General features: G+C 39.8%; 1 long non-coding RNA gene across 1 annotated transcript in view; it reads left to right on the top strand.

Annotated features, from left to right (window-relative positions):
• The window catches only part of LOC132540907 (uncharacterized), a 120,240-nt gene that overhangs the window by 20,184 nt on the left and 87,770 nt on the right, over positions 1 to 12,286 (top strand). Inside the window, exon 2 of the long non-coding RNA XR_009552082.1 lies at positions 3,457 to 3,522. This is a non-coding gene — a long non-coding RNA (uncharacterized LOC132540907). The remainder of the gene's footprint in view (positions 1 to 3,456; positions 3,523 to 12,286) is intronic.

The raw sequence follows: 12,286 nt of genomic DNA, 5'->3' as shown, positions 1-12,286 counted from the left end.
ACAATGACCCTGGGTCCATGCTCCCAGAGGGATAGAGAATGGAAAAGCTATCAGGGGAAGGGGTGGGTTATGGAGATTGGGTGGTGGGAATTGTGTGGAGTTGTACCCCTCCTACCCTATGGTTTTGTTAATTAATCCTTTCTTAAAAAAAAAAAATTACCAAAAAAAAAAAGAAGTAATATAGTCAACCCATGTCTGTGACCTTGGGAGAATCATTGCAGTTTCCAGTGGAGGGAATGGGGACACAGGACTCTGGTGGTGGAAATGGTATGGAATAGTACCCCTATTATCTTGTACTTTTGTAAATCTCTAATTAAAAAGGGCAGATATATAAAAATATAGATAGTTGTAAAAATGATAGTCAAGGACTGGGGAGATTGCATAATGGTTATGCAAAAGACTTTCATGCCTGAGGCTCCAAGGTCCAATCTCCAGCACCACTCTAAGCCAGAGCTGAGTAGTTCTTCTTCTAGCGTTTGCCCTTCTTCCGTAGCCAGTCAACAGCGTCAGGTTGAGCCTGATGTAAAGTTTCGAGACCTCCTTTGAATCTGGAGAGGTGGCAGTCGTTGACTATGTGGGTCATAGTCTGTCTGTAGCCGCAGGGGCAGTTCAGGTCGTCTCTGGCTCCCCAGCGATGGAACATAGCGGCGCACCGGCCATGGCCTGTTCGATAGTGATTGAAGAGGGCCCAATCATAACGCTGAGTAGTACTCTGGTATATCTCTCTCTGTGAATCTTTCTTTCTGTATTTCTCTCTCATTAAAATAAATAAATAAAATATTTAAAAAATTAGAAATAATAGTCAACACATATCTGTGACCTTGGGAGAACTACTGCAGTTTTCAATGGTAGGAATGAGGACACAGAACTCTGGTAGTGGGACTGGTGTGCAATCATATCCCTGTTAGCTCATAATTTTGTAAATCAATACTAAACCACTAATAAAATTTAAAAAATAAAAAAAAGAGAAGCTACAATTGTTGTTGTTGTTGTTGTATTAAGTATTAAAGTATTGGGACTATTTGCTGTTGTAGCTTAACCTACGTTCTCCTGACAGATATAGAGTACCTTTTCAGTATGTTCAATGCCACCTCAATCTTTTTTAACAAACACACATAAATCTATTATGTGAAAACACTACTTTTCATTTAATGAGTTGCCACTGCAATCAATTGGCAGTGACTGCTTTGGCAATTTATGGTTTAGGGACAGATATTTCTTACTACTCTTCTTTAAGGTGAGTTGACCCAGCTATCCAAAGGAAGAGAGAGAGAGAGAGAGAGAGAGAGACGGAGAGGGAGATAGTGTGTGTTGGGAAGGGATTATGCTTTGGGAGCAGTCATGATAGGGTATTTGGTCTTGGACCTGTTTTTCTTCATTAATTCTAGATTAAGAACTAGGATTATGTTTCTTCATGGCTCAAGTAGGGGCAGATTTTCTCTGTCCAGAGCAGCAAAACATTACCACAAGAATTGCAGGATGGTACTCAGTACCAGCAGGAATGGGAGACTAAGTCTGGGCACTTACTTACCTTGGGAGTTTGGTCCAAGAATGATAGTATATAGGAGACAGCATTTGACATGGGACATAATTTAATAAATTGTCGAGGGTGTATCAGAACCAGTCTTCATATGCTGAAGGGGAGGCCCTAGAAGTTAGGAACCAACATTGGCACCCATAAAATGAAGTGGATATGTTAGAATCACCTTGGCAGGAAAGCTGTCCCCTAGGCTCCTACTGGTGGGGTCTGTGTCCTGCTCTTAAATCCTCCAACTCTTTCTTTTTTTCTTTTCCTTCCTCTTCCCTCCCTCATCTATCTCCTCCATCCACCTATTCTTCCTTCTTTTCCTTCCTTCCTTCTTTCCTTCCTTCTTTCGTTTTTCTACCAGAACACTGCTCAAATCTGTTTTATGTTGATGTAAGGGGATTGAACCTAGGAATTTGGAGCCTCAGGCAAGAGAATCTCTTTGCATAACCATTATGCTATCTCTGCTACCTTCTCCCAAGTAGTTTTCAGAGGATTTGGGGCCAGAGGGGAGAGTTTTATAAAGTTTCTTCAGCTGCTTTACAACTGAGAGTTCAAGACATTCTTCTGAGCTACCACCTGGAGATTAGGACAGATATACTCCCTGAAGTCAAATTCCAGGCTTGAGTTCAGTGAGCAAGGCTGTTGGTTCCATCATCAGCATCTTGAGCTCACAGTCACAGAATTCGCTTTCTATGCACATAGTTCCTCAGCATTTTGAAATTAATTTTCTGTACTATTTTTCCTACCCAAAGCCCAGAGTTGAAAGCAGTTGCTCAGCTCCTTTCAGAATAAACACAAACACATTTGCTAAAAACCTGACTCGACTCTGATCTTTACTAAGTGTTGGACCCGTGATTCATGACAGAGAATCCTATTGCTCGGGAGTAAATGAACTGGAAATCATATTCTTCCTTTCCATGGCGACATGGAGTCTTTAGTTAAAGCATGTGAGGTAGCTGTTGTAGAAGTATAAATATATAAATAAGTAAATAGCTAAATAAATAAGTCCCTACTGTGAGAGCTAAGAGGATGCTGCCTGCAGCTTGGTTGAACCACCTGGCCTAGGAAATGCAGCGACAACTTAATTGAACAATTGGTTTAGCAACTGGTGGAGTTTCACATTTTCTAAACAAGACCATCAATTACCATAAAGACAGAACATACTGTGTTTCACACATTTGAAGCAGCACATAGCAATTAGAGGATGGGATCTTTTGTGAGTGAAGCTCAAATATATATACATATATATACATATTAAAAAAAGAAACGTGATTTCCCGCAGACTGTGGGAATTCAGTTCATTTTCTTGCAAAGATCACCGTGTAGAAATGTATCACTGCTTACCATGATGCTTTTCTGTGCCAGTTTGAGGATGTGGGGCAACGTCTTTGACCCTGATACTATCCTGTCCCATTTGGCATACTCATTTTTGGAGACTCTCTGACAGGGAGCTTGCTAACCAAAGCTACGGGAGAAATGTTGCCTGCAGAGCTGATGGGTCACAGAGGTGCCTGACCAGACTGTGCAGCAGAGACCCAGGGACAACTGAAATTTTAGCAATTTCTAAATTGTTTGGGAGACTCAGTGCTGCCACCACATTTGTAGCTGGCAGCTCAATTAGTATTTGACACTAATTCACTGATGGGCTAAAATGTATATTAAATGTACATAGTCATTTAGATAAGATGGAAACTGATGGGGACACAGACCTTTGGTAATGAGAGTGATAAAAAAAAATAAAAAGAATACAGTGTAAACCATTACTCTGTAAAGCTCTAAAGTTGAAAAACAAAAAACAAAACAAAAAAAACCAGAGTGACTGAAGATATAATTCAGTTAAGAGTCTTAAAGAGAATTCCTTTCTTTTCCACCAGTACTTTGCACAGTTCTAATACACCAGATGGCATATTTTTTTCTTTTTCAGAAAGAGTTTGAAAGACCGAGAAGGAGAGAAACAGAGACAAGAGAGATGCCACAGTACTGCTGCACTGCTGGTGAGGTTTCCCCTTTGTGTGATGCTCCCATGTCACGGTTGAAGTCTTGAACCCAGGTCCTTGTGCTCTTCAGAGTGCACTGTCTCCCAACCCCCTTAAAAAGAATTCCTGTATCCCTTTGGGTACAATCTCATCATGAGTCCTTATAACAAGTAACATCATCCAAAAGTAATTAGAGAGATGTAGTGGTAGAGAAGGAAGAGATATGGGGGAAAAGGAGGTCAGATTCCAAGCATGAGAAAAAAAAAGAAAAAGAAAAACAAATGGAAACTGATTTAACTAACTTCATAAAGATCTCTGGTAAATTCCCTATGGCCAAAGACACATCCAACAGTTATGACACGGTAGACCTGTGGCTTTTTGTTGGCACTGTTGTTGACAAATGGCATTTTAGCCAGTGTTTATGCTTTTTTTTTTTTTTTTTTTTTACAGAGGTGGGGGTTGGCACACCATAGCACTGAAGCATCCTTTAATGCACTGGGAGCAGGCCTCTAACCTGGTTTGTATTCATAGCAAAGCAGTGCACAATTCAAGTGAGCTATTGACATTTCATCAGGCCTCCAGTGCTTATGCTTATAAGTATTACTGCATTTAAGTTACAATAGCCAACATTTCTTCAGTGTCTAGTGAACATAACACTGTCTATTTTTAAAACAAATATTGATTTATTTAGCCTTATATACCTGACCTGTGAGATGGATACTCTTATTGCCCCTAATTCACACAGGAGATGCTGAGTGAGAGTGCTAAACACACACACACACACACACACACACACACACACACACACACCACTGTACTATAGCTTCCTTCTAGATAACAGCAATCACCTTCACAAATTGTGTTGCCTGAAATGATTTGCTGATGTCATTATAGCACTGGGTTCAAGACACTGTGGGCGTAACCCCTCCCTGTGTCTTAAGTCTTTCTTTTTCCATTGTCTTAAATGGCACATTTAAGTCTGGCTATCTGCTCATTACAAAGTTCAAGTGCGAGGGTGTGGATAGTTCAGTACGAGTCCTTTCCTATTGCTGAAAAAACAACTTAAACTGAATGTTCAACAAGGATAGTTAGGGCTAACTTCATCTTTGTATACATTTCTGTTTAAATGAGAACCCTTCATTTCAGAGTTAAATGAGAACCCTTCATTTCAGAGCTTCCGCTTAATGTGAGAAGGTTCAAGAAACGGCTTTTTAAAATGGTTGTAAATTTAACTTATTTATTTATGTGAGAGAGAGAGAGGGAAAGAGAGAGAGAGAGACACGGGAGTACCACTCAGCTCTGATATATGCAAAATTGAGGATCAAACCTGGAGTGCTAGACTTGCAAGCTTTGCACTCTATAGCTTAACTATCTCCCTGGTCCTACTATTTATAACAGAAGTGGATAGTTATTGTTAGTGTTATGTCAAATGGATATAACACCAAGATTTTTTTTTTAAATATATTTATTTATTCCCTTATTGTTCCATTGTTGTAGTTATTATTGATGCCATTGTTGTTGGATAGGACAGAGAGAAATAGAGAGAGGAGGGGAAGGCAGAGAGAAGGAGAGAAAGATAGACACCTGCAGACCTGCTTCACCGCTTGTGACATAATTCCCCTGCAAGTGGGGAGCGGGGGGGGGGGGGGGGGGCTGGAACCGGAATCCCTACACCAGCCCTGTGCTTTGCATGCTGCGCTACCGCCCAACTCCCAATTTTTTAAAAATTTATTTTCCTTTTTGTTGCTTTTTTAAAATTGTTGTTGTAGTTATTATTATTGCTTTTATTGATGTTGTCATTGTTAGGACAGAGAGAAATAGAGAGAGGAGGAGAAGACAGAGAGGGGGAGAGAAAGATAGACACCTGCAGACCTGCTTCACCACCTGTGAAGTGACTCACTTGCAGAAGGTGAGCCAGGGGCTTGAACCTGGATCCTTGAACCTGGATCCTTACGCTGGTCCTTGTGCCACATGCGCTTAACCTGCTGCGCTACCACCCGACTCCCCAAGATTGGGTTTTAACAGGGTTATATTTTAATGCTTCCTCCCTATTTTGTACTCCATTCAGTGATGGATGGAAGAGAAAGACAGATGCCAGGAGCCACCCTTGCTCTACATAGTCATTTTCACTTAGTTACTGGGACAATAGGGTGGTAATTCTTTTCATCTGCATGTGTTTACCATACTCTGGAGACCATAGACTCTGTAGCCAGGCTGGCTCAGAATGAGAAATCAGAGCAGCTGAGCAAAGCATATCCAGTTCTTCTCACCAAACCTAACTATTTAAATAATTCACTTCCTCTCCAGGGATGAGAAGGTAGCGAGGGGTAGGACAAATCTATCAGCAGGTAGTGTTGGTGCAGTTGATGGTCTTCTCAGTGGGCACGAAAGAGAAGGAATGGAAAACATGCTGATGGAGAACTGCAAGTCAAGATATATAAGTCCAAACATATGTTAACAGTTGTAGATGATACAGTAAGACTGTAAAACAGGTATACACAGCATAGACACAAACATTGGAGCACTGGCTGGGCACACAGGCCTTCTGGTGTCCTCACAAAGGAGGTTGACTCAACAGTGTGTTTTGTGGTATTATAAGATTATTATTAGATAGGAAGGTACATTAGTCCAAATCTACTGCACTGCTAAAGGATAACTATGTTGCATTTTATTTTCTGTCCAGTTATTGGGAGACACACAGGCACAAATTAAAGGTCTAATTATTTTTATTAATTTTTTTTGCATGCAGTACCAGAGATCAAAGCCAGGTTCTCATGCATGTAAAACATAAATCTACAACTGAGCCTCAATACCTTTTAGTCCAACTTTCTTTTTTTTTTTTTTTTTAATTTATTTTTTTTTATTTAAGAAAGGATTAATTAACAAAACCATAGGGTAGGAGGGGTACAACTCCACACAATTCCCACCGCCCAATCTCCATATCCCACCCCCTCCCCCGATAGCTTTCCCATTCTCTATCCCTCTGGGAGCATGGACCCAGGGTCATTGAGGGTTGCAGAAGGTAGAAGGTCTGGCTTCTGTAATTGCTTCCTCGCTGAACATGGGCGTTGACTGGTCGGTCCATACTCCCAGTCTGCCTCTCTCTTTCCCTAGTAGGATGGGTCTCTGGGGAAGCTGAGCTCCAGGACACATTGGTGGTGTCTTCAATCTCGGGAAGTCTGGACGGCATCCTGATGACACCTGGAACCTGGTGACTGAAAAGAGAGTTAACATACAAAGCCAAACAAATTGTTGAGCAATCATGGACCCAAAGCTTGGAAAAGTGGAGAGGAAGTATTAGGGAGGTACTAACTGCTAACTCTAGTATACTTCTGCTTTCTTACTTTGGTGCCATACTCCAAACTCAGTCAATTTCTGCTTTGCGTTTCTACTTCTTTTTTTTTTTTTTTTTACATGCATAACATTCCCCAGATTCCCATTTAACAATACAACCCCCACTATTTCATTTATCATTTTTCATGGACCTGTATTCTCCCCACCCACCCACCCACCCCCGAGTCTTTTACTTTGGTGTAATACTCCAATTCCATTTCAGGGTCGACTTGTGTTTTCTTTTCTAATCTTGTTTTTCAACTTCGGCCTGAGAGTGAGATCATCCCATATTCATCCTTCTGTTTCTGACTTAGTTCACTCAACATGATTTTTTCAAGGTCCATCCAAGATCGGCTGAAAATGGTGAAGTCACCATTTTTTACAGCTGAGTAGTATTCCATTGTGTATCTATACCACAACTTATATATACCAACTCATCTGCTGTTGGACACCAGGGTTGCTTCCAGGTTTTGGCTATTACAAATTGTGCTGCCAAGAACATATGTGTACACAGATCTTTTTGGATGGATGTGTTGGGTTCCTTAGGATATATGCCCAGGAGGGGAATTGCAGGGTCATAGGGTAGGTCCATTTCTAGCCTTCTGAGAGTTCTCCAGACTGTTCTCCACAGAGGTTGGACCAATTGACATTCCCACCAGCAGTGCAGGAGGGTTCCTTTGACCCCACATCCTCTCCAGCATTTGCTGTTGTTACCTTTTCTGATGTGTGACATTCTCACAGGAGTGAAGTGATATCTCATTGTTGTCTTGATTTGCATTTCTCTGATAATCAGAGACTTGGAGCATTTTTTCATGTGTTTCTCGGCCTTTTGGATCTCTTCTGTGGTGAATATTCTGTCCAATTCCTCCCCCCATTTTTGGATGGGGTTATTTGTTGTCTTGTTGTTGAGTCTGGTAAGCTCTTTATATATGTTGGTTATTAAACTCTTATCTGATGTATGGCATGTAAAGATCTTCTCCCATTCTGTGAGGGGTCTCTTGATTTGGGTAGTGGTTTCTTTTGCTGTGAAGAAGCTTTTTAATTTGATGTAGTCCCATAGGTTTATACTTGCCTTAGTCTTCTTTGTAATTGGATTCGTTTCATTGAAAATGTCTTTAAAATTTATGCGGAAAAAAGTTCTTCCAATATTTTCCTCTAAGTATCTGATAGTTTCTGGTCTAACATCCAAGTCCTTGATCCACTTGGAATTTACTTTTGTATTTGGTGAAATAGAGTGATTCAGCTTCATTCTTCTGCATGTTTCAACCCATTGTTTCCAACACCATTTGTTGAAGAGACTCTGCTTTCCCCATGTAATAGTCTGGGCCCCTTTGTCAAAGATTAGATGTCCATAGGTGTGGGGCCTCATTTCTGGGCTCTCAATTCTATTCCACTGGTCAGTGTGTCTGTTCATGTTCCAGTACCAAGCAGTTTTGATGACAATGGCCCTATAATATAGTTTGAGATCTGGCAGTGTGATGCCTCCGGTTCTGTTCTTTTTTCTCAAGATTGTTTTGGCAATTCTAGGTCTTTTCTGGTTCCAGATAAACATTTGTAGCATTTGTTCTATTCTCCTAAAAAATGTGCTTGGGATCTTGATGGGGATAGCATTAAATTTGTAGATGGCTCTGGGTAATATATTCATTTTGATGATGTTAATTCTTCCAACCCATGAGCATGGAATATCTTTCCACTTCTTTGTGTCTTTTTCAATTTCTTTGAGTAGTGACTCATAATTTTCAGTATACAAGTCTTTGACTTCTTTGGTTAGGTTTATTCCTAGATATTTTATTGTTTTTGTTGCTATAGAAAAAGGAACTGATTTCTGGATTTCAATTTCTTCTAACTTAGTGTTTGCATAGAGGAATGCCACTGACTTTTGAATCTTAATTTTATAGCCTGACACATTACTGTATTGCCTGATGATTTCCAAAAGCTTCTTGCTAGATTCCTTAGGTTTTTCCATGTATACTATCATGTCATCTGCAAATAAGGAGAGTTTGACTTCTTCTCTTCCAATCTGTATTCCTTTAATTCCTTGCTCCTGCCTGATTGCTATGGCAAGAACTTCCAACACTATGTTGAATAGTAATGGTGATAGTGGGCAGCCCTGTCTAGTACCTGATGTGAGGGGAAATGCTTCCAGTTTTTCACCATTGAGTATGATGTTGGCTGTAGGTTTGCTATATATAGACTCCACTATCTTCAGGAATTTTCCATCTATTCCTATTTTTTGTAGTGTTTTGATCATAAAGCGATGTTGTATTTTGTCAAAGGCTTTCTCTGCATCTATTGATATGACCATGTGGTTTTTGGTCTTGCTTTTGTTGATGTGGTGGATCACATTGATTGATTTACGTATATTAAACCAACCTTGCATGCCTGGGATAAACCCCACTTGGTCATGATGAACAATCTTTTTGATATACAGCTGTATCCGGTTGGCTAGAATTTTGTTCAATATTTTCGCATCTATGTTCATCAGAGATATTGGTCTGTAGTTTTCTTTTTTGGTTGTGTCCCTGTCTGCTTTTGGTATCAGGGTGATGTTGGCTTCATAGAAGCTGGCAGGGAGTATTCCAGTGTCTTCAATCTTCTGGAAGACTTTTAAAAGTAGAGGTATTAGTTCTTCTTTGAAAGTTTTGTAGAATTCATTTGTAAAACCATCTGGTCCAGGACTTTTATTTTTGGGGAGATTTTTGATAACTGTTTCAATTTCATTAGCTGTGATGGGCCTGTTCATGTTATCCACTTCCTCTTTACTTAGTTTTGGAAGTTGGTAGGTATCTAGGAAATCATTCATTTCTTCCAGGTTCTCTAGCTTGGTGGCATATAGTTGTTCATAGAAGCCTCGCATGATATGTTGAATTTCTGCAGTGTCTGTTGTGATATCTCCTCTATCATTTACTATTTGATGTATTTGGGTCTTCTCCCTTTTTTGTTTTGTGAGTCTGGCTAAAGGTTTGTCGATTTTGTTTACTCTTTCGAAGAACCAACATTTACTTTCATTGATCTTTTGTATGGTTTTCCTATTCTCAATGTTATTTATTTCTGCCCTAACTTTAGTAATTTCTGTCCTTCTGGTTGCTTTAGGGTTCCTTTGTTGTTCTTCTTCTAGGTCTTTAAGATGTGCAATCAGGCTGTTTATTTGTGCCTTTTCTTGTTTCCTAATGTGTGCTTGTATAGCTATGAACTTCCCTCTTAGGACTGCTTTAGCTGTGTCCCAAATATTTTGATAGCTTGTGTCTTCATTTTCGTTGAACTCTCGAAACATTTTGATTTCTTCCTTGATTTCCTCTTTGACCCAGAAGTTGTTAAGAAGTGTACTGTTTAGCTTCCACATTTTGGCACTGTTACTAATCTTTTGTTGATTGTTAAGTGTTAGTTTAATTCCACTGTGGTCTGAGAAGATGCTTGGGATGATTTCAGTGCTCTTGAATAGGCTGATGCTGTCTTTGTGGCCTAACATATGGTCTATCCTTGAGAATGATCCATGTGGATTTGAGTAAAATGTGTATTCCAGTTTCTTGGGATGAATGACTCTGAAAAGGTCCAATAGTTCTAGTTTATCTATCTCTTCATTTAGCTCCCTTATGTCTTTACTGATTTTCTTCCTGGATGATCTGTCAAGTTGAGATAGTGGGGTGTTGAAGTCCCCTACTATGATTGTGTTACTGTTAATATATTGCTGTAGCTCTTTCAGTAGAAGTTTGATGTATTTAGATGGCTTCTCACTGGGTGCATAGATATTAATAATTGTTAAGTCCTCTTGATTGACTGATCCTCTGAGCATTAAGTAGTGTCCATTCCTATCTTTTTTAATCTTATGTATTTTAAAGTCTATCATGTCAGATATGAGAATAGCTGTTCCTGCCCTTTTTTGTGGGCCATTGGATTGTATGATAGTTTTCCATCCTTTCACTTTAAGTCTGTGTTTGTCTTGTTGCGTTAGGTGAGTTTCCTGTAGACAACATATTGTTGGGTTGTGTTTTCTGATCCATCTTCCTACTCTGTGTCTTTTAATAGGTGAATTCAGGCCATTCACATTTATTGATATCAAAGATTGAAGATATTTTAACGCCATTCTCGTAGAGTTTTAGAGTGTTTTGATATATGTTCTATTTGTGGTGGTCTGGTTGTTTATAGGAAACCTTTCAGAACTTCTTTCAAGGCAGGCTTGGTGATGGTTGCTTCCTTCAACTGTTGCTTGTCTGAGAAGGTTTTGATGCTTCCATCTAGTCTGAATGACAATCTAGCAGGATATAGTATTCTTGGCTGATAGCCTTTCTCATTGAGCACTCGATAGATATCTTGCCATTCTCTTCTGGCCTGTAGTGTTTGTATGGAGAAGTCTGCTGTTAATCTTATGGGTTTTCCTTTGTAGGTGACTCTTTGTTTTTCTCTTGCAGCCTTGAGGATCCTTTCTTTATCCTTATTCCTTTCCAATCTAAGTATGACATGTCTTGGTGTCTTTAGGTCTGGGTTAATTCTGTTTGGGACCCTCTGGGCTTCTTGAATCTTTATGTCTTTGGTGTTGTCTAGACTAGAGAAATTTTCAGCTATTATGGCCTGGAGAACGCTTTCTTCCTCCCCTTCTCTTTCTTCCTCTGGTAAGCCAATAATGCGTATATTGTTTCTTTTGAAGTCATCCCATAGGACACTGTTGTTGTTTTCAGCATCTCTTAATCTCTTTTTGAGGTCTCTTACTTCTTCTTTAGTTGTCTCTAATTCATCCTCAATCTTGCTAATTCTGTCTTCAGCCTCATTGATTCTATTCTCTCTGCCCTCTACTGCTTTCTGGAGTTCATCTATTTTGTTGCCCTGCTCTGATACTGTTTTAGCTTGTTCAGCTAGTTGCCTTCTTAGCTCAGCAATTTCAGCTTTCAGCTCTCTAATAACCATGAGATTATTAGAATTTTCTTCCATATTCTCATTTGTTGTTCCTGCAGTTCTGATTACAATTTTTTCAAATTCTTTACTCACTCCTGTTATTATTTCCTTAGCTAATGTTTGGATGTTGAACTCGTTGTTTTGTGCTTCGCCCTCTGGAGGACTTTTAGCTGGACTCTTGTCCTGGTTCGAGTCTCCATTATTTTTTCTTGTTGTTTTAACCATTTTATATAAGTTAACAGTTTTTTCAATCCCTGAGTTGGAGTTCAGTGGTGTAAAAGCCTTTTTTTTTTCCCCTGTAGGCTATGGTAGCCTGAGGGCTTTTAAACTATCAATAGGCTTCTTGGCTTAATCAATGACTCCTGACCAAGAGATAAAGCAGGGTGTGGCAGAGATAATCCAGTGGTTATGCAAAGAGACTTTCACAGCCCTTCAGCTATGCCACCGAGGTATAGGTCTTCTCCTGAGTTTCCCGGTTAGATCTCTGTGCCCTCCCTGTTGCTGCTCCAGATTCTGAGGGTAGTAGCAATGGAGACTCAGAGTTGTACTTGTTGAGTCT

The sequence above is a fragment of the Erinaceus europaeus genome, chromosome 1, assembly GCF_950295315.1.
Source record: "Erinaceus europaeus chromosome 1, mEriEur2.1, whole genome shotgun sequence".
NCBI classification, from domain to species: domain Eukaryota; kingdom Metazoa; phylum Chordata; class Mammalia; order Eulipotyphla; family Erinaceidae; genus Erinaceus; species Erinaceus europaeus.
This window is presented reverse-complemented; position numbering and strand designations above follow the sequence as displayed.